Raw genomic sequence first — 20,479 nt, forward strand, 5'->3', positions numbered from 1 at the left:
CATAGAAAAAGGATTCATAAGATGCTCAAAATCATTAGTTATTAGGAAAATGCAAATTAAAACAACACTGAGATATCACTACACACCTACTAAAATGGCTAACTAAAAGACTGACCATACTGTGTTCACAAGAATATGGAACAACTGGAACTCTTAAACAAGCTGCTGGTGGGAAATGGCACAACTGCTTTAAGGACAACAGGCTGCCAGTTTCTTAAACATACACCTACAATACAGCAGTCATTTCACCTCCTGGTATTTACCCAAAATAAACCATATAACTATACTAAGATCTGTACACAAATGTTAATAGCATTTTTATTTGTAATAGCCAAAAACTGAAAACAATCCAAATATCCATCAACAGGTGGATGAATAAACAAACTGTTATGAATATATCCAATGGAATAAAAAGGAATGAACTGCTGATGGATGCAGCAACACAGATAAATCTCAAAATAATTAAACAAAAGCCAGACAAAAATAAAAATATATATTGTATGATTCCATTTATATAAAAATCTAGAAAATGCAAATATATAATAAGGAATAGAAAAGCAGATTAGTAGGTACCTTGCAGAGAGAGGGACAGGAGGGAAGAACTGCACAGGAGCATGTTCAGTAACTTTTGGGAATGATGAATATGTTCACTACATTGATATGGTGATGATTTATGGGTGTATATATTTGTCAGACTTATAAAAACATACTATGTCATTTACATCTCAGTAAAGCTGTTTTTAAAAAACAAATATTTGTGCCCTGGGATGGTGGCTCACACCTGTAATCCCAGCACTTTAAGAGGCTAAGGCGGCAGACTGCTTGAGCTCAGGAATTTTTAGAATAGCTTGGGCAATATGGTAAAACCTGCTTCTACAAAAAGTACAAAAATTAGCCAGGTGTGGTGGTGTGCACCTGAAGTCCCAGCTACTTGGGAGGCTGAGATGAGAAGATCACTTGAGCCTGGACAGTGGAGGCTTCAGTGAACTAAGATCACACCACTGTACTTCAGCCTATGTAACAGAGTGAGATTCTGTCTCCAAAAATAAAATAAAATAAAAAACAAGTATTTGTGATTTGGACTAGGTAAAGATTTCTCAGCTTGGACATAAAAAGAGACAAACAAATATTTGTGATTAGGAAAAGGTAAGTATTTCTCAGTTTGAACAATGAAAGAAAAAAATTGGTAACTCAGATGTTACCAAAATTTTCTTGCTCTAACAAAAAAACTTGCATCCAGAATATTTAGAGAATTCATGGAACTCCATAATTAAAAGACAACTACCCAGTTTTTAAATGCACAAAAAATTTAAACGACGACATACAAACCCCGATAAACACATGAAAGATGCTCAACATCATTAGTTATCAGGGAAAGGTAAACTAAAACCACAATTAGATACTATTCCAAACCCACTAAAATGTCTAAAATCAATGTGAAAAGCAGTAATAATTCTCCTTCATGAATGTATTTTAAGCATATCAGATTCTTCTTGATATCAATAGCAAAAATAAGATTTGTGTTATGAGGTAGAGCATGAATGATTACCCCCATTTCATATGGTTTCCAATCCAGTCTGTTGAGCTTCTCCTCTTGGTTTTCTATTTCTTGAATTATCTATCTGTAGACCTATCTTGCACTACATTAAGAAGTACTATCTTTTTCTCAGCCTCTATTTACTCATAGTCTCATCTTTTCACAACTCCATGCTTTGTGCTTTTTAACATAGCTGATATATCACTTTGCAAGCCCCAGATATACAGGAGGGACTGGGAAGCTGTTAATAAAACTGTAAAGAAATGGATCCCGATACTAAAAATCCCCATTCAGATCCCTAACCTTCAAAAGAGACCCAGCCAAAGTGCCTATCTATCAGGCATTCAAGTAAGCACTAGTTATAGGGTGGAATGATCTTTTTGTTTTCTTTTCTTGCTTTTATAGACTCTCAAACATTAGTAAGGACATAAGTATTCAATATATATTTGTCAGATTGAATAGAGTTGAGGCAGGAGCCCAATTTCAAATCTACAATTCTAAGGATACTCTGGATATGCTAACATAAAGGTGAAAATCTAGTCTCCCATTCAATACCCACATGACCACCTTAAAGAATCCTAAAATTAACCTCTCTTGAAATCCTTTCTCAACCAAAAGTGGACACTTGCTCTTTGTCTCACACACTTTCTGTAGTGTTTTGCCTAGCTCAAATCAATGCCCTTTCTCAGAGGTGCCTCCAACCCCAGGGCTCTGAAAGGTGTACTATACCTTGTCTGCACCAGTTAAAAGAGAAAGAAATTAAAGAATATGAACCAAGGGTGAAACCTAATCCAAGCTGTTTACCTAAATTTTCTCCCCCAGCATTTAGAAGTGAAACAGTTTAAGCTGCTCTTCTGTATGAAGAAGCCATCAACTTGAGGCCAGGCACAGTGGCACACCTGTAATTCCAGTAACTTGGGAGGCCCAGGCAGTCAGATCACCTGAAATCAGGAGTTCGAGACCACCCTGGCCAACATGGTGAAACCCCATCTCTACTAAAAATACAAAAAAAATTATCTGGGCATGGTGGTGGGCGCCTATAATCCCGGCTACTCAGGAGGCTGAGGCATGAGAACTGCTTGAACCCAGGAGGCAGAGGCGGCAGTGAGCCAAGATCACACCATTGCACTCCAGCCTGGGCAACAAGAGTGGAACTCCATCTCAAAAAACAAAACGAAACAAAAACAAAACCATGAACGTAAGAGGGATGGAATGGCTGTGCGTCAGAAAATCAAAGTTGCCTGTAGAAATGAAGAAATAAATTAGATTCAGAGAAACTCAACAGAGAAGAGTAAGTACACTGCCTAGGTTTCTAACAGCTTTTCATCAATTCCTAGTTCCATTTCAAGAGACTGAACTATCCTTGTGTTCTGTAAAATAGAACCATGTTTTCTAAATTCCATAAATTCTTTTTATTTTTTGCTTGAGGTATCCAATGTTAGTTTGTTTGCAACCAAGCAAAGCTTTTTTTTAAACTTTAGATTCAGGAGGTAAGCATACATGTTTGTTACATGGTTATATTGCATATTGGTGGAGATTGGGCTTCTCATGTACCCACAATCCAAATAGTGAACATTACACCCAACATGTGATTTTCAACCCTCATCCTCCTCCCACCCTCCCCACTGGTTGAGTCTTCAATATCTATTATTTCCATTTTTATGTACACGCATATCCATTATTTAGCTCACACTTGTAAGAGAACATGCGGTATTTGATTTTGTTTCTGAGTTATTTCACTTAGAATAATGACCTCCAGCTCCATTCATGTTGCTGAAAAGGACAGGATTTCATTCTTTTTTATGTTGTATAGTACTCCATGGTATCTGTATACCACATTCTCTTTACTCAGTCAACTGTTCATGGATACTTAGGTTGGTTCCATAACTTTGCAATTGTGAATAGTGTTGAACATGAGTACAGGTGGGGTTTTTTTGTCTTGTGTTTTTGTGAGATGGAGTCTCAGTCTGTCACCCAGGCTGGAATGCAGTGGTGCAATCTCGGCTCACTGCAACCTCTGCCTCCCAAGTTCAAGCAATTCTCCTACCTCAGCCTCCCGAGTACCTGGGATTACAGGCATACACCACCTTGTCCAACTGATTTTTGTATTTTTAGTATAGTCAGGATTTCACCATATTGGCCAGGCTGGTCTTAAACTCCTGACCTCAGGTAATCCACCTGCCTCGGCCTCCCAAAGTTCTGGGATTACAAACGTGAGCCACCGCACCTGGCCAGGTGTCTTTTTTACATAGTGATTTCTTTTCCTTTGGACAGACACCCAGTAATATGTTTGTTGGATCAAAGGGTAGTTCTATTTTTAGTTCTTTGAGAAATCTCCATACTGTTTTCCACAGAGGTTGAACTAATTTATATTCCCAACAACAGGGTATAAGCATTGCCTTTTCTCCACAATCACACCAACATGTTATTTTTTGGCTTTTTAATAACAATTCTGATTGGTGTAAGATAGTATCTCATTATGATTTTAATTTGCATTTCTCTGATGATTAATGTTGAGCATTTTTTCACGTTGTTTGTTGGCACTTGTATTTCTTCAAAAAATATCTCTTCATATCCCTTGCCCAGTTTTTAAAAGAAGTTTTTTACTTGTTGAACTGAGTTCTGTGTAGATTCTGGATATTCATCCTTTGTTGAAGTAATAATTTGCAAATATTTTCTCCCATTCTATAGGCTGTTTAATCTGTTGAGTATTTCTTTTGCTGAGAAGAAGATTTTAGTTTAATTATGTCTCATTTGTCTATTTTTGTCTTCATCATAAATTCTTTGCCTAGGCCAACATCCAAAAGTATTTCATAAGTTTTCTTCTAGGACTTTTATAGTTTAAGATCTTATGTTTAAGTCTTTAATCCATCCATCCTAACTTTTTTTACATACAAAAAAAGGAATGTACATCCTGAGTTAATTTTTGTACATGGTGAGACACAAGGGTCCAGTTTCATTCTTCTGCATATGACTAGCCCATATTCCCACCACCATTTCTTGAACAGGGTGTCAATGTCCCTTCTCCACTGTTTATTTTCATCAACTTTGTCAAAGATCAGTTATTATAGGTATGAGGCTTTATTTCTAGGCTCTCTATTCTGTTCTACTGATCTATAAGCATATTTTTGTATGACTGCAGTGCTGCTTTAGTTACTATAGCCTTGTAGTATAATTTGATGTTAGGCAATCTGATATCTCTGAATTTGTTCCTTTTGCTTAGGATTGCTTCGGCTATCTGGGTACTTTTTTTATTCCATATGAACTTTGCACTATTTTTCTAATTCTGTGAAAAATGTTGATAATTTGACAGGAATTTCATTGAATCTATAGATTACTTTAGGTAGTATGCTCATTTTCGTGACATTGATTCTTTCATCAGCACAAGACGTTTTGCCATTTGTGTCATCTGCAATTTCTTCCATTGGTGTTTTGTGGTTCTCTTTGTAAAGACCTTTCACCTCCTTGGTTAAATGTATTCCTAAGGGTGTGTGTGTGTGTGTGTGTGTGTGTCTACTGTAAATGGGACTGAGTTCTTGATCTGGTTATCAACTTGAACGTTATCGGTGTATAGAAATGCTACTGATCATTGTACATTGATTTTGTACCCTGAAACTTTAAAGTCTAGGAGTCTTCAGAGTTCTAAATATACAGTCATGTTATAAGAAAACTTCCTCTTTTCCAACTTGGATGCCTTTTATTTCCTTCTCTTGCCTAACTGCTCTGGCTAAGATTTCCAGTACCATGGTGAAAAGGAACAGTGAGAATGGACATCCTTCTCGTTACCATTCTTATAGAGAAGGTTTTTAACTTCTCCCCTTCAACATGATGTTTTCTGCAGGTATGTCATACCTAACTCTTATTATTTTAAGGTATATACCTCCAATGCCTAATTTATTGAGGGTTATCATGAAGCAATGTTGGATTTTATTAAATGCCTTTTCTGCATCTATGGCGATAATCATATGGTTTTGGGGTTTGGTTCTATTTATGAGGTGAATCACATTTATTGACTTGCATATGCTTAAACTTTCTTGCATCTCTAGAATGAAACCCACTTGATCATGATGTATTGTCTTTTTGATGTGCTGCTGGATTCAGTTTACTAGTATTTGTTGAGGATTTTTGCACCTATGTTCATTAGGGATATTGGCCTGTGGTTTTCTTTTCTGGTTGTGTCCTTGCCTGACTTTGGTACCAGGGTAATACTGGTTTTGTAGAATGACTTATAAAGGAATTACTCCTCTTCAATTTTCTGAAATAGTTTCAGTAGTCCTTCCTAAATGCCAGCTTTTCTTTATAAGTCTGGCAAAATTCAGCTGTAAATCCATCTGGTCCTGGCCTTTTCTGTCGTTGGAAGGTGATATGGTTTGGCTGTGTCCCCACCCAAATCTCATCTTGTAGTTCCTATTAATTCCCACATGTCATGGGAGGGATCCAGTGACAGGTAAATGAATCACGGGGGAAGTTACCCTCTACTGTTCTGTTGATAGTGAGTTCTCACAGGATCTGATGCTTTTACAAGGGGCTTCCCCCTGCCCCCACCCCCGGTTTGCTCAGCACTACTTCTTCCTTCTGCCATGTGAAGGACACGTCTGCTTCCCCTTCTGCCATGATTATAAGTTTCCTCAGGCTTCCCCAGCCCTGTGGAACTGTGAGTCAATTAAACCTCTTTCCTTTATAAATCACCCAGTCTCAGGTACTTTTTTTTCTTTTTTCTTTTTTTTTTTTTTTTTTGTGTGTGTGTGTGAGATGGAGTTTTGCTCTGTCGTCAGGCTGCAGTGCAGTGGTGCAATCTCAGCTCCCTGAAACCTCTGACTCTGTGGTTCAAACAATTCTCCTGCCTCATACTCCTGAATAGCTAGGATTACAGGCACACACCACCACACCCAGCTACTTTTTGTATTTTTAGTAGAGACAGGGTTTCACCATGTTGCCCAGGATGGTCTTGATCTCCTGACTTCATAATTCACCTACCTTAGCCTCCCAAAGTGCTGGGATTACAGGCATGAGCCACCACACCTGGCCTCAGGTAGTTCTTTATATCAGCATGAGAACAGACTAACACAGAAGTTTTCCTTTATTACTGATTGAATTTTGTTACTTGTTATTGGTCTGTTCAGGAGTTACATTTCTTCCTGGTTCAATCTTGGGGGGTTGTATGTTTCCAGGAATTTGTCCATTTTCCCTAGGTTTTTCTAATTTATGAGCATAGAAATGTTCATTGCAGTCTCTGGTGATCTTCTGTTTTTCTGTGGTGTCAGGTGTAATGTTCTCTTTACAATTTCTGCTTGTATTTAAAACTCTTTTTCTTGGTAAACTTAGCTAGCAGTCTGTCAATTTGTATATCCTTTCAAAGAACCAACTTTTTGTTTTACTTATCCTTTATATCATTTTTTGATCTCATTTAGCTCTGCTCTGATGTTTGTTTTTTCTTCTGCTAGCTTTTTGTTTGGTTTGTTATTTTTCTAGTTCCTTGATGTATGCTGGTAGGTTGAGATCTTCCTATCTTTTTAATGTGGGCATTTAACACTATAAACTTTCCTCTTAGCACTGGCTTTGCTGTAGCCCAGGTTTCAGTATGCTGCATCTCCATTTGCATTTATTTCAAAAATTTTTTCAATCTCTGCCTTAATTGCATTGTTTACCCAAAGTTCACTCAGGGGCATGTTGTTTAGTTTCCATCTACTTGAACAGTTAAGAGTTCCTCTTGGTATGGATTTCTAATTTTATTCCACTGTGCTCCAAAAAGATACTTGATCTGATTTCAGTATTTTGGAATGTATTGAGACTTGCTTTAATGACCAAGCATATGGTCAATTTTGAAGGACATTCCACGTGCAGACAAGATTAATGTATGTTCTGTAAATGTCTATTAGATCCATTTGGTCTACAGTTTAAGTCTAGAATTTCTTCATCAATTTTCTGTCTCAATTATCTGTTTAGTAATGTCAGTGGGGTGCTGATGTCCCCCATTATTATTGTATTGCTATCAGTATGCTTTGACCTACTAGTATCTATTAATCTGGGTGCTCTGGTGTGGGGTGAATATATATTTAGGATAATTAAATCTTCTTCTTATATCAAACCCTTTATCATTATATAATGCTCTTCCTGTCTTTTTTTTAACTGTTATTGATTTGAATTTTATCTAACACAAGAATGGATCCTACTGCTGGCTTATGTCTTCCATTTGCATGATAAATCTTTTTTCACCCCTTTGCAAGATAAATCTTTTCAGCAGAGATGGGGTTTAAGTCTGCAGCTGTCTTTAACCAGTGTGGGTATGGGGTCTCTTGTTGGCAGCAGATTGTTGGGTCTTATTTTTTGTTCGTTTTTAAATTTAATTTGCCTCTTTGTATATTTTAAATGGAGCATTTAGACCATTTACATTCAAGGTTAATACTGACATATGGGCTGGGTGTGGTGGCTCACGCCCATAATCCCAGCACTTTAAGAGGCCAAAGCAGGCAGATGACTTGAGGTCAGGAGCTCGAGACCAGACTGGCCAACACGGCAAAACCCCATCTCTACTAAAAAATACAAAAGTTAGCCGGGTGTGGTGGTACACACCTGTAATTCCCAGCTACTCAGGAGACTGAGGCAGAATTGCTTGGACCCAGGAGACAGAGGTTGCAGTGAGCCAACATCATGTACTCAAACATGGACAACAGAGCAAGACTCCATCTTAAAACATATATAGATATAAGCTGGGCACAGTGGCTCACACCTGTAATCCCAGGAACTTGGAAGGCCAAAGTGGGCATATCACAAGGTCAGGAGTTCAAGATCAGCCCGGCCAATATGGTGAAACCCGTCTCTACTAAAAACACAGAATCAGCCAGGTATGGTAGCACACACCTGTAGTCACAGCTAATCAGGAGGCTGAGGCAGAAGAATCGATTGTACCCAGGAGGCGGAGGTTGCAGTAAGCTGAGATCACACCACTGCAACTCCAGCCTGGGTGACAGGGTGAGACTCCATCTTAAAAAAAGAAAAAACACACACACACATATATATATATGCAGATAGATAGATATATGTAGATAGATAGACATAGATACAGATATGTGAGGTCTTGTTCCTGTCAGTATTGCTAGTTGTCTAGGAGTTTCAACTATATAACTGCTTTATAGGTTCTGTGAGCTTTGTACTTATGTGTCCTTTTAGGATGATAAATACTATCCTGTCATTAACATGTTTAGAACTCCTTTCAGCATTTCTTATATGATCGATATAGTGGTGATAAATTCCTTCACATTTGTTTGTCTAGGAAAGACTTAATTTCTCCTTCATTTACAAAGCTTATTTTGGCAGAATACAAAATTCTTGACCAGTGGTTTTGCAACGTAGCTCACACCTGCAATCCCAGTATGCTGAGAGGCCAAGGCGGGCAGATCGTTTGAGATCAGGAGCTCAAGACCAGATTGAGCAACATGACAAAACCCTATCTCTACAAAAAATACAAGAAAATTAGCTGGGCATGGTGATGTGTGCTTGTAGTCCCAGTACTTGGGAGGCTGAAGTAGGAAGATCACCTGAGCCCGGGAGTTAAACGCTGTAGTGTTCTGTGATCACACCACTGTACTCCAGGCTTGGACAGTAGACTGAGGCCCTGTCCAAAAAACAAGTAAAATAAATTCTTGGCTAGTAATTTTTTACTTATGCCTGCTAAAAATAGGCACCCAATCTCTCCCAGCTGACTAGCAGGGTTTCTGGTGAGAAGTTAAAGTGTTAGTTTGATGGGATTTCCTTTATAGATAATCCCTTCTCTCTTGCTATTCTTAGAATTTTTTCCTTCACATTGACTTTGAACAGTCTGATGACTAATATGCTTTGATGAGATTATTCTTGCAATCCATCTTTCAGTTCTCTGAGCTTCTTGTATCTGGATGTCTAAATCTCTTTCCAGACTAGGTAAGTTTTCCCTACTTATTTCCTCAAATAGGTTTTCTAAACTTTTTACTTTTTCTTCTCTAAGAATACCTGTAACCTACAAGTTGGATGCTTTATATAATCCCCTATTTCTCCACGACTTTGTTCACATTTTTTTTCTTTTGAGACAGCATCTCACTGGGTCGCCCATGTTGGAGTGCAGTGGCGCAATCTTGGCTCACCACAACCTCTGCTTCCTGAGTTCAAGTGACTCTCCAGCCTCAGTCTCTCAAGTGGCTGGGATTACAGTCACATGCCACGACATCCTGCCAAATTTTTTTATATTTTTAGTACAAACGGGATTTCACCATGTTGGCCAGGCTGGTCTCAAATGCCTGACCTCAAGTGATCCACCTGCCTCAGCCTCCCAAAGTGCTGGGATTACAGGCATGAGATATCACATCTGGACTTTGTACACTTAATTCTTTTTTTCTTTATGTTCATCTGACTAAGTTAATTCAAAAGACCTGTCTTTCAGCTCTAAAATTCTTTCTTCCACTTTCTCTAGACTATTATTAAAGCTTTCAACTATATTTTAATTTCTTCAATGAATTTTTCACTTCTAAAAGTTTTTTTTTTAGTGATATCTCTTCTTTCATATCCAAAAGTATTTCTCTGATTTGTGTTCATTTTCAACCTCCTCTTGGATCTCACTGAACTTCTTTAAAAATAACATTCTGAATTCGTTATTTTGTATTTCAAAGATTTTAATTTCAGTTAGGATCCATTGCTGGAGTTGGTGTGATCCTTTGGGGGCACTGTAACACACTTTTTTCATAGTTTCAAAGTTGTTTTTCTGGTTCCTTCTTATCTAGATACGCCATCTCTCCTTTTTTTTTTTTTTGTATTTGCTTTCATCTGGATGTGATTTTTCTCACTTTCAGGAGTTGTCTATAATACATATTGTGCAGGGTCTTTTGGCTTTTGTTCTGGGTGCTTTCAGTGGCAAAGTTCCTCGGTTATACATAGTCTTTTTATGGTAGCTTTCCCAAATGCTGGTTGTATTAGTGATGTACAAGGCACGTGAGCAGGCTTACTGCATCTTGTGGGACCAGGGTGGTGGAGGTCTCAGGAAATTTATCTAGTTCCCAGGTGATGTACACGTGTCAACGGATTTTCTGCTGTGTCAAGCAGTTAAACCTCCAAGCCAGCAGGTGGCACTCTCAGGTAAGGGCCAGCTGAAGCCAATGTAGATAGGTATATAAGAGATCCTTGTTTACTGAGAGAAGCTCTCTGTTGCCTCAAGCAATGGGCTGATCTGCAGAATGCACAGTGGTCTGAGCTCCCTGCTCAGCCCTGGAGCAGGAGACCAAGACAGGTGGGTCCAGACCAGGCAGGCCCACCTACAGGTCCCCAAATGGCAGGGCACAAGCACCAGGTCTGGGGGGCAGGGTAGGGCTGGGGTTCTATAGGCAACTACCAGGAATCCAGAGGTATGCCTAGGCATGTAGTTGGGAAACCTCCACTGCCCGAAATTCTCTGTATGGGAAGTAGAGTACAGCCTAAACTCCTAATCAAGAAGAATAAGCGCTCCAAATGCCTAGAGATATGTCTCTGTACTAAGTGTCACTGAGCCACAAAGCTTTCCTATGATAAGCTTATTATATCAAATCATGTAATTTTTTTGTTTTTGAGTATTATTTTGCACTATGTGCACTGTTAGCTGGCATACATTTTATATTTAACTCACTAGTACATTCAGTAATGCTTTCTATTCCCTATTACCTCTGATATATGATTTGTCCCATAAAAACTCAAAATTTCTCCATCTCCCTGAAATTAAAAAAAAAAAACTGCTGCCTTTTAACAAAAATTTTTTTCAATTTTAAACAAGATTTTTTTTTTTCAATTTCGGTATTCTAAAATTAAAGCGCTGGCTTTCTATTACTTTTTTCTACTAATCTCCTGCACTAAAATTTCCATTTTCACTTATTTTTTATAGTACCCGCAATTAAATTGAATATTGTTTGGCAGCCTTCATTTAAGAAAAACACCAGAATTACAATAAATACTGATAGACTAGAGGCAGTACAGTTAAATGGTTAAAGCATGCTTACTGGGTAAGGACCTATATATGAATGCCAGCTCTATCCTTAATTAGCTATATATTTTTGAGTTACTTAACTTTACCTCAGTTTCCTCATTCGTGAAATAAGGATAATAATGGTACACAGAGTTGTTGGCGGAACTTAATAAACTTAGAGTGCTTAAATAATGCCTGGTCTAATAGTAAGAACACTATAAACTCTAGCTACCAAAGTCAGTATTCAGTCACAAAAGCAACAATGTCCTTAAGTCAATGAATAAGTCCGTCAACAGTACGCCTCACTATCTGGTGTTCAAAAATGGAGGCCTTAGGACATTGGGGTCTTAGATTAAGATTAAGTTATACTTAGGATGATCCAGACCAGTGCTGTTCAGCCAGGCACAGTGGCTAATGTCTATAATCCCAGCACTTCAGGAGCTAGTGTGGGAAGGATACTTGAGCCCAAGAGTTCAAGACCAGTCTGGGAAACATAGGGAGACCCCATCTCTATAAAGAATTTAAAAATTAGCTGGCATGGTGGCACACATCTGTAGTCAGTCCCAGCTACCCAAGAGGCTGAGGTGGGGGAAATTCTAAGTCCAAGAGGTTGAGGCTACCATGAGTCATAACTGTGCCACTATACTCCAGTCTAGGTGAACAGAGCAAGAAAGACCCTGTCTCAATCAATCAATCAATCAATCATAAAACGGACCAGCACTGCCCAATAGAACTTTCTCTAACAATGGAAATATCTGTGTGCTGTCCAATATGATAGCCACTAGCTAGTGAGACTAAAAATGTGGCTAGTATGAACAATGAAGTGATTTTTAAATTTTACCTATTTTAAATTAACTTATATTTAAATAGCCACAATAGGTTACTAGTTCTTGTATCAGAAAACTAAAAATACATTTTAGAGAAAGTTTCTGGCATGGTCAAATTAAGAGGGTTTTCTCATTACTCATAATTTAACTGGAACAAGCCATATCTAAACATGTACATTAATAATGATTTTACTAATTCAAAAAATTAAAATAATGATAAACATGGCATAATACAAAAGCTAGTTCTGCTACTGTGTGGGACAGACTCAAAAGCCTAAAATTTTAACTACATTAATTATAAATATATTAAACATACAATAATTTAAATGTCAGCAATATCCTTAGCCTGAAGGCCAGTGGCAAACCTGAACACTAGTGGTACATACTCTAAAATCTTAGAGTTTAGGATGAAGGGGAAATAGAACAAAGGAAAACAGAAAACTTTCTTCTACCCCTTGTTCTTACATCATTAGCAAAGGATACAAATCTGTCCCATTCCCTCTTTCATTCTAAAAATGATGAACCTTTTTGCTTTCTACTGTTAGAAACTAGAAAAGAGGAGAAAACATGCCAGATTCCTCATGTATAAATTTAACTCCTTGAATCCCCTTCCTCTGTAAGGGAAGGAAGTATAGCCTAAACTCCTGATCTAGAGGAGTAGGTGCTCCAAATGGCTGGAGATATGTTTCTGCATTGAGTGCCACTGAACCACAAAGCTTGCCTATGATAAGCTTACTAAGTCGAATCACACAATTACTTTTTTATTTTTCAGTATCATTTTGCACTATGTGCACTGTTAGCAGGCACATATTTTACATTTAACTCACCAGTATATTCAGTGACGCTCTGAAGTTAGAGCAGTGAAGTAAGCATTAGCAACCCTATTAAAGCAAAATTAGGAAAAGTAATTTGCCCAAGAGTACATGGCTAATACGTGGCAGAGAGAGATCTGAACCTGCATATAAATTATTTTAAGTCTATATACCACAGCTGCTTTATCAATACCAGCATGCTTCTAGATATGAGGCAGCAAGAAAGCTTGAAATAAATCTACCTTCTTCTGGTAGTTCTAAACAGCAGGGTCATCAATTTCAAGGAGGGAAATAAGGAAACAGATGGACAGGAAATTCATCTGGGGCACTAACACACAAGTTTCTCTGGCATTCAAATATTTCTATGTGTTCCCTAGCATACCCTAAGTAGACAAATTAGATCAATAATAAAATGCATCAAAGAAGCATAATAAAAATGAGTCAAAAAAGGGATAAATACAGAAAAATGTAAGAGGAAGTAATCTCAGGGAGAAGGCATTAAATGTCACCAGAAATTATTTAAGTACTACTGTGCCCCAGTAGTACTGTATACATGTAAGAACCATAAAATAAATCCTCCAATAAACGTTAGGTAATTCAGAAATACAGAAAGGGTCCCATTTCAACAAGCCCTAAGAAACATCGAGTCTATTTTGCTTTGATTAAACCAAATTAACGGAAGTCCTAGCTCAAGCAATTGGATAAGAGAAAAAAAATAAAGGGCATACAAATTAGAAAGGAAGAGGTCAAATTATACTTATTTAAGATTATATCATCTTACATTGGAAAAACCTAAAGACTCCACCAAAAAACTACAAGATACCAACAAATTCAGTAAAGGAGACAAAAATCAACATACAAAAACCAGAGTTTCTATATGCCAAGAGTGAAAAATCTGGAAAAAAAGTCAAGAAAGTAATCTCATTTACAGTAAGTACAAATAAAATAACTAGGAATTAACTGAAGAAGTAAAAGACCTCCACAATGAAACCATAAACTATTTATGAAAGAAACTGAAAAGACACACAAAAAAGGAAAGATAATCTATGTTCATGGATTAGAAGAATCAATATTGTTAAAATGTACGTATTACCCAAACAAATTACAGATTCAATGCAATCCCTATCAAAATACCAATGACATTCTTCACAGAAAAAAAAAAATCCTAAAATTTATATGAAACCACCAAAGACTTAGAATACCCAAAGCTATCCTGAGCAAAAAGAACAAAACTGGAGGAATCACAGCAACCAAAACAGCATGGTACTGGCATAAAAACAGACACCTAGACTAATGAAACAGGATAGAGAACCCAGAAAGAAATCTATCTATCTACAGTGAATTCATATTTGACAAAGCTTCCAAGAACATACAATGAAAAGGACAGTCTCTTTAACAGGTGCTGGGAAAACTGGATACCCACATGCAGAAGAATGACACTAGACTCATATTCCTTGCCATAAAATCAAACCAAAATGGATTAAAGACCTAAATCTAAGACCTAAAATTAAACTACTAAAAGAAAACATTGGGGAAACACTCCAGGATGTTGCAGTAGGCAAAGATTACTTGAGTTATACCCTACAAGCACAGGCAACCAAAGCAAAAATGGACAAACAGGATCACATCAAGTTAAAAAGCTTCTGCACAGCAAAGGAAATAATCAACAAAATGAAGAGACAAGCCACAAAATAGCTGAAAATATCTACAAACCACCCATTTGAGAAAGGATCGATAACCAGAATACATAAGGAGCTCAAATAACTCTACAGGTGAAAATTTAATAATCTGATTTTTTAAATGGGCAAAAGATCTGAATAGGCAATTCTCTAAAGAAGACATACAAATGGCAAACAGGTGTATGAAAAGGTGGTCAGTGTCATGATCATCAGAGAAATACAAATCAAAGCTATAGTAAGATGTCATCTCACCTGAGTTAAAACGGCTTTTATCCAAAAGACAGGCAATAACATGCTGGAGAGGATGTAGAGAAAAGGGAACACTGGATTTTGTACACTGTTGGTGGGAATGTAAATTAGTATACCACTATGGTGAACAGTTTTGAAGTTCCTCAAAAATACTAAAAACAAAGCTACCTTATGATCCAACAATCCCACTGCTGGGTATATACCCAAAAGAAGGCAAATCAGTATATCAAAGAGAAACGTACACTCCCATATTTGTTGCAATACTGCTCACAATAGCCAAGATTTGGAAAAAACTTAAGTGTCTATCAACAGATGAATAGCTAAAGTGCAGTATATACATAAGATCCTGTCATTTTCAATATGGACGGACCTAGGGGTCATCATGTTAAGTGAAATAAGCCAGGCACAAAAAGACAAACTGCATGTCCTCACTTATTTGTAAGAGCTAAAAATGAAAACAATTAAACTCTCGGATACAGAGTAGAAGGATGGTTACCAGAGGCTGGGAAAATAATGGGGTGTCAGGGAGAGTGAGAATGGTTAATGGGTACAAAAGAATAGGAGTGATTAAGACCTAGTGTTTGATAGCACAAAAGGGTAACTATAGTCAGTAATGATTTAATCATACATTTTAAAATAACTAAAAGAGTATAATTGAATTGTCTGTAACAAAAAGGATAAACACTTGAGGTGATGACTATATCCCATTCACTGATGTGACTGTGCAATGCATGCCTACATCAAAATATCATGTACCCCATATATATTTTACCCACAAAAATTAAAAATTGAAACAAAACCAAATTTTAATAGTCTATTGTTACAATATTTAAAAGAAGCATGTCATATGAGACACATACATACTCACTTTTCTACATAAAGTAAATAATCAAGGAAAGCTTTTACTTTTTCAGTAAGCTGTTGGTCTTACCGAATCTATACTTGGAAATAAAATACAGGTACATCTGAGGATTCAAATTCATCTTATCCAAACTCAGAAAGCAAAAACATTCTGCTAAATATTTAAGATTCTACCGTTTAACAGAAATTATATCCAACACTCTCTGAACTTTTTCTTTTTTTGGAGAAGGAGTCTCACTCTGTTGCCCAGGCTGGAGTGCAGTGGCACGATCTCAGCTCACTGCAACCTCTGCCTCCCAGGTTCAAGCGATTCTCCTGCCTCACCCTCCCAAGTAGCTGGGACTACAGGCACAAGCCACCACATCAGCTAATTTTTTTATATTTTTAGTAGAGATGGGGTTTCACCATATTGGCCAGGTTGGTCTCAAACTCCTGACCTCATGATCTGCCTGCCTCTGCCTCCCAAAGTGCTGGGATTACAGGTGTGAGCCACTGCGACTGGCCCCACTCTCTGAACTCTTACTCTTGCTATCCAAAACTCAGGAACTGAACAGATGTGAATGGCCTGCTATCCCTCATTATCCAGACTCTTACCACCCAAACTCAGGGTGTAAATACAATAGATTCGGACTGCAAATACTTGTGAATCTTAATATAAATGTTTAATATAATTTCACAGGGTTTAAAAAACTTACTAAGATTTTTAAACAATATGCAGTAATCTAAATCCCAGAAATATTAGCTGCAAAACATCTTAGAAAATATCTTCTTATACCCTATTTCTCAACAATCTGTTGGAACAAGGATGGCAGCTATTAAATTATTGCCCCTCAGCTCCAAACTGCAGCACCCTTACCCGTATTCTGCTTTTTGGTGCTTGCACTAAGACTCTCTGTAAACCACATTACTGCTTTGTCAGCTGGCTTTCTATAAAGCTCTCCCAAGAACAGGCACTAAAGACAGACTGAAAGGCTGGAGGAGGAAGAAAAGATTGTATCTTTCTATCCATTCTTTAAGTTTTGTTAAGAGTATTTCCCAGCAAAGGCTTCTTCAGTCCTATGGCAGCAGGTCCTTCCAATAGCAACAAGTGAATCCAGTTTGCAGTGTCTTAACACTTGCAGAACTAGCTTCATCATAAACCACTCAGAGACACCAGCATCAGCCAGCGAGGTCTGGGTCCCAACCTCACGGAACCCCTCTTCCAAGCTCAGATACCATCATCAATCATGCAGCAGTTTCTCAAAGGTCTAAGTTTCATTTCTTCAGGGACTTTCCTTTAAGTTTCTAATGTTTTCTCATTCTCTTTGGTCCCTGAACCCTATGGGCAGTAGCTGCTTCCTGCTGTGTCTATCTTCATAATACCTTAGTTTTATTTTTATCCTTTATGTTACTTAGTTAACACGTTTATATCTAGTTATCTATATTTAAAAATTATACTAAAGAATTATCTCTGTTCAAATAACTGGTATGGTTTCAGCCTCCCTAGAGAATCCTGATTGATAAAATAGTCTCACATAGAATATCATGCTGTTACAGTGACTTTTGTTGAAATCCAATTCTAGCTATACTAGCAAGTAAAGAAGAGCAAAGTGTCAGAGCAATTTGGTTAAAATTACAGAGTATACTTAAGTATCACTACAAACTCTTTTGCAACCATTCCTTTAAGGAAAATTTAAAGGGCCTTTTTCTAATTCACATATAATATTACTGGTATAAAATATTATATGAAGATATTAACAAAGGCAAGCTGTGTCTTTCCAGATTTTCTACAACAAATATGCCCTACTTTTTAATCATAAAAATAGACTAAGTCTAATTTTAACAATTCTAACAGAGTCAGATTAAACAAGGATCCAATATCATCCATAGAAAATAATACTTGTTTACCCTAAATATTTAAGGGGGGTGGGGGAGAGTTTTAATCCATTTACTTACTAACTACCCTCTCCTAACCAACAAATTGTTAAAATACTTTCATTCTATTCTCTACCTTCACTTACACAAAAATTGTCCACTCCCACTCACACCCGTGCCTACAAACTTCCACCTGCCTATCCATTTTCTCATTCCCAGCCATATGTCTAGTTCTTCTCCACCAACTCATTTCCTTCCTGTCTTGAGGTTAACCACTTTCCAGATATACAAATAGTATATACAAGGTAGTATCCACAAAAGAGGTAAGGTAAACAAGCACTGTTTGTCAGTAGGTTTGAGTTACTTTAAGGGTTCTGGTTGTATTCCTATTTGGGTAGTGTAGTTTGCAGGGACCATTTCCGGCTTAGGGAAGACTCTACAGGAAAGTAGACTAAAATTTATTGTGGTTACATAATCCAGTTTTTCTTCCCTTCTTCGTCTCAAAACAACACTGGCTTCCACTAGGAAAAATCAATGACAGACAATGGTCTTCTACACATACATCCAAGAATAGGAATCCTCTGCTTCAGAAGTGGACCATATAGAATATTAGAGAAATTAAAGACATATATAAGGACACTAAATATCATTATTCAGATGCCACAGGGCTTCTCAGTTTATAAATTAAATGCTAGATATCATGACTAAATATCATGACTCAGATGCCATAGGGCTTCTCAGTTTATAAATTAAATATTAGATATATAGCTATATCCACAAAAAGTTCTGATTCCAGAATACTGTGCACAGGAATTACAACACGGTGAGTAAAATATAAAATAACTTATGTTACCTCATCTCTTTCATCAAACAAAAGTTACACACATATAATTCCTAACCCAATGTCATATAAAGGCTTAACCTAAAGGCATAGTATTGACATAAAGAGATTTCAAATGTCAATCAATTACCCTAACATATGAATGTCTCAGCATTTCCCACAACTAAAATATCTTAAGGAAGTCTAATTGGTAGAAAGTGGACATTAAAGAAATAATAACTGTCATTTTATGAAAAAAAAAATGCTTTTCTACTGAGAAACAGGATAGCCAGCCTCAACTTGTAAAAACTCAAGTACATAAAAACTACAAAGGTAACGTCATTGTTCAGTGTGTGTGTGTGATTCTGGAAAACCAGGATTTCTCTCAAGCCTTGACTTCTCAATCATGGCTCTAGCAATTTTGTATTTCTCCTCCTGCCCTCCAAAGCTGGGCAATTACAACTCTTCATTATCTGTGCTGCTCCAACCACACTGACCTCCTCCATTGCTCCTCAAACATACAAGAGAGTCTCCTGCCTTCGCCCTTCCTGCACTCCCTCTCTGCCTAAAGAATGCTCAACTACCACTTACCCAATATATGGCTCTCTCCATCACACTTTGAGATCTTCATTCAAACGTCACCTTTTCAGTGAAGCCTTCTCTTAGGACTAGCCTGTCTAAAATAATACATACTCCTTACTCCTATTATTTCCTATTCCCCTTCTCTATTTTTCTCCTTAACCCTTATCATATCATTAACAAAGATTATCCTATCTTGTTTATTAACTGTCCCTCCATCAAAATATAAACTGCGTGATTATAAGATTTTTACATGTTATGCTCATTGCTATGCCCCAACATTTAGAATAGTGCCTGACAACAGTAGATGCGCAATATGCTAGACGAATAAAATGATACGGTTGACTGCAACACCATATCATGTAACTAGCAGGTCCTGCCATCAATGCTTCATATTCTAATCTAAGATTTCAATCAACAGATTAGGTTTAGGTTATTTTTCACTCTGGATACCACAACAATTCCTCAGGGGCCAGTGTGAGGGTAGAACATGGAAGCCTAAGCTAGCCAAAGAGTCATACATTCATCTGCTTTACTAATTTGACTTTACATATGAATTGATTGGTAAAACTGATCTGGTGATTTCAAAAATCTGAAACCACTGGGTTGTACACAACAACACAGTTCCTAGTTTTTACATTTCTCATGTTTTATTTATTGCAAATGAGAGAAATCTAGATACTTTGTTTTTAATCATCCCTTAGGAAGAAATTAAAATTAGTGGCTGGGCACAGTGGCTCACGCCTGTAACCTCAGCACTTTGGGAGGCCAAGGTGGGCAGATCACGAGGTCAAGAGATCGAGATCATCCTGGCCAACATGGTGAAACCCCATCTCTACTAAAAACACAAAAATTAGCCAAGTGTGGTGGCACGCGCCTGTGGTCCCAGCTACTTGGGAGGCTGAGGCGGAAGAATCACTTGAACCCAGGAGGCAGAGGTTGCAGTGAGCTGAGATTACGCCACCGTACTCCAGCCTGGCGACAGAGCAAGACTCCATCTCAAAAAAAAAAAATTTTTTTTCAGTACCTTCAGACTTATTTATTAATCTGCTAAAAAGGCAATCAAAATTCACTATGTTCCAATTAAACTGAGTAGAAAGCAAATTAGTTTGTTGTTGTTGTTATTACTGTTGTTTTTCGAACAGAGTCTCGCTCTATTGCCCAGGCTGGAGTGCAGTGGCACAATCTCAGCTCACCACAACCTCCACCTCCCAGGTTCAAGGGATTCTCCTGCCTCAGCCTCCTAAGTAGATGGGATTTACAGGTGTGCGCCACCATGCCTGGCTAATTTTTTTTTGTTAGT

General features: G+C 37.6%; 1 protein-coding gene across 11 annotated transcripts in view; it reads right to left on the reverse strand.

Moving 5' to 3' along the window:
• The window catches only part of FOXJ3 (forkhead box J3), a 182,372-nt gene that overhangs the window by 135,493 nt on the left and 26,400 nt on the right, over positions 1 to 20,479 (reverse strand). Inside the window, exon 3 of one of the 11 annotated variants that reach the window (XM_078331409.1) lies at positions 19,189 to 19,274. The exons of the other annotated variants lie outside the window; for them this stretch is intronic. The gene's annotated coding sequence lies outside the window, so the exon portion shown is untranslated. The remainder of the gene's footprint in view (positions 1 to 19,188; positions 19,275 to 20,479) is intronic. 11 annotated transcript variants of the gene reach the window in all.

Source organism: Callithrix jacchus, chromosome 7, assembly GCF_049354715.1.
Source record: "Callithrix jacchus isolate 240 chromosome 7, calJac240_pri, whole genome shotgun sequence".
Lineage (NCBI taxonomy): Eukaryota > Metazoa > Chordata > Mammalia > Primates > Cebidae > Callithrix > Callithrix jacchus.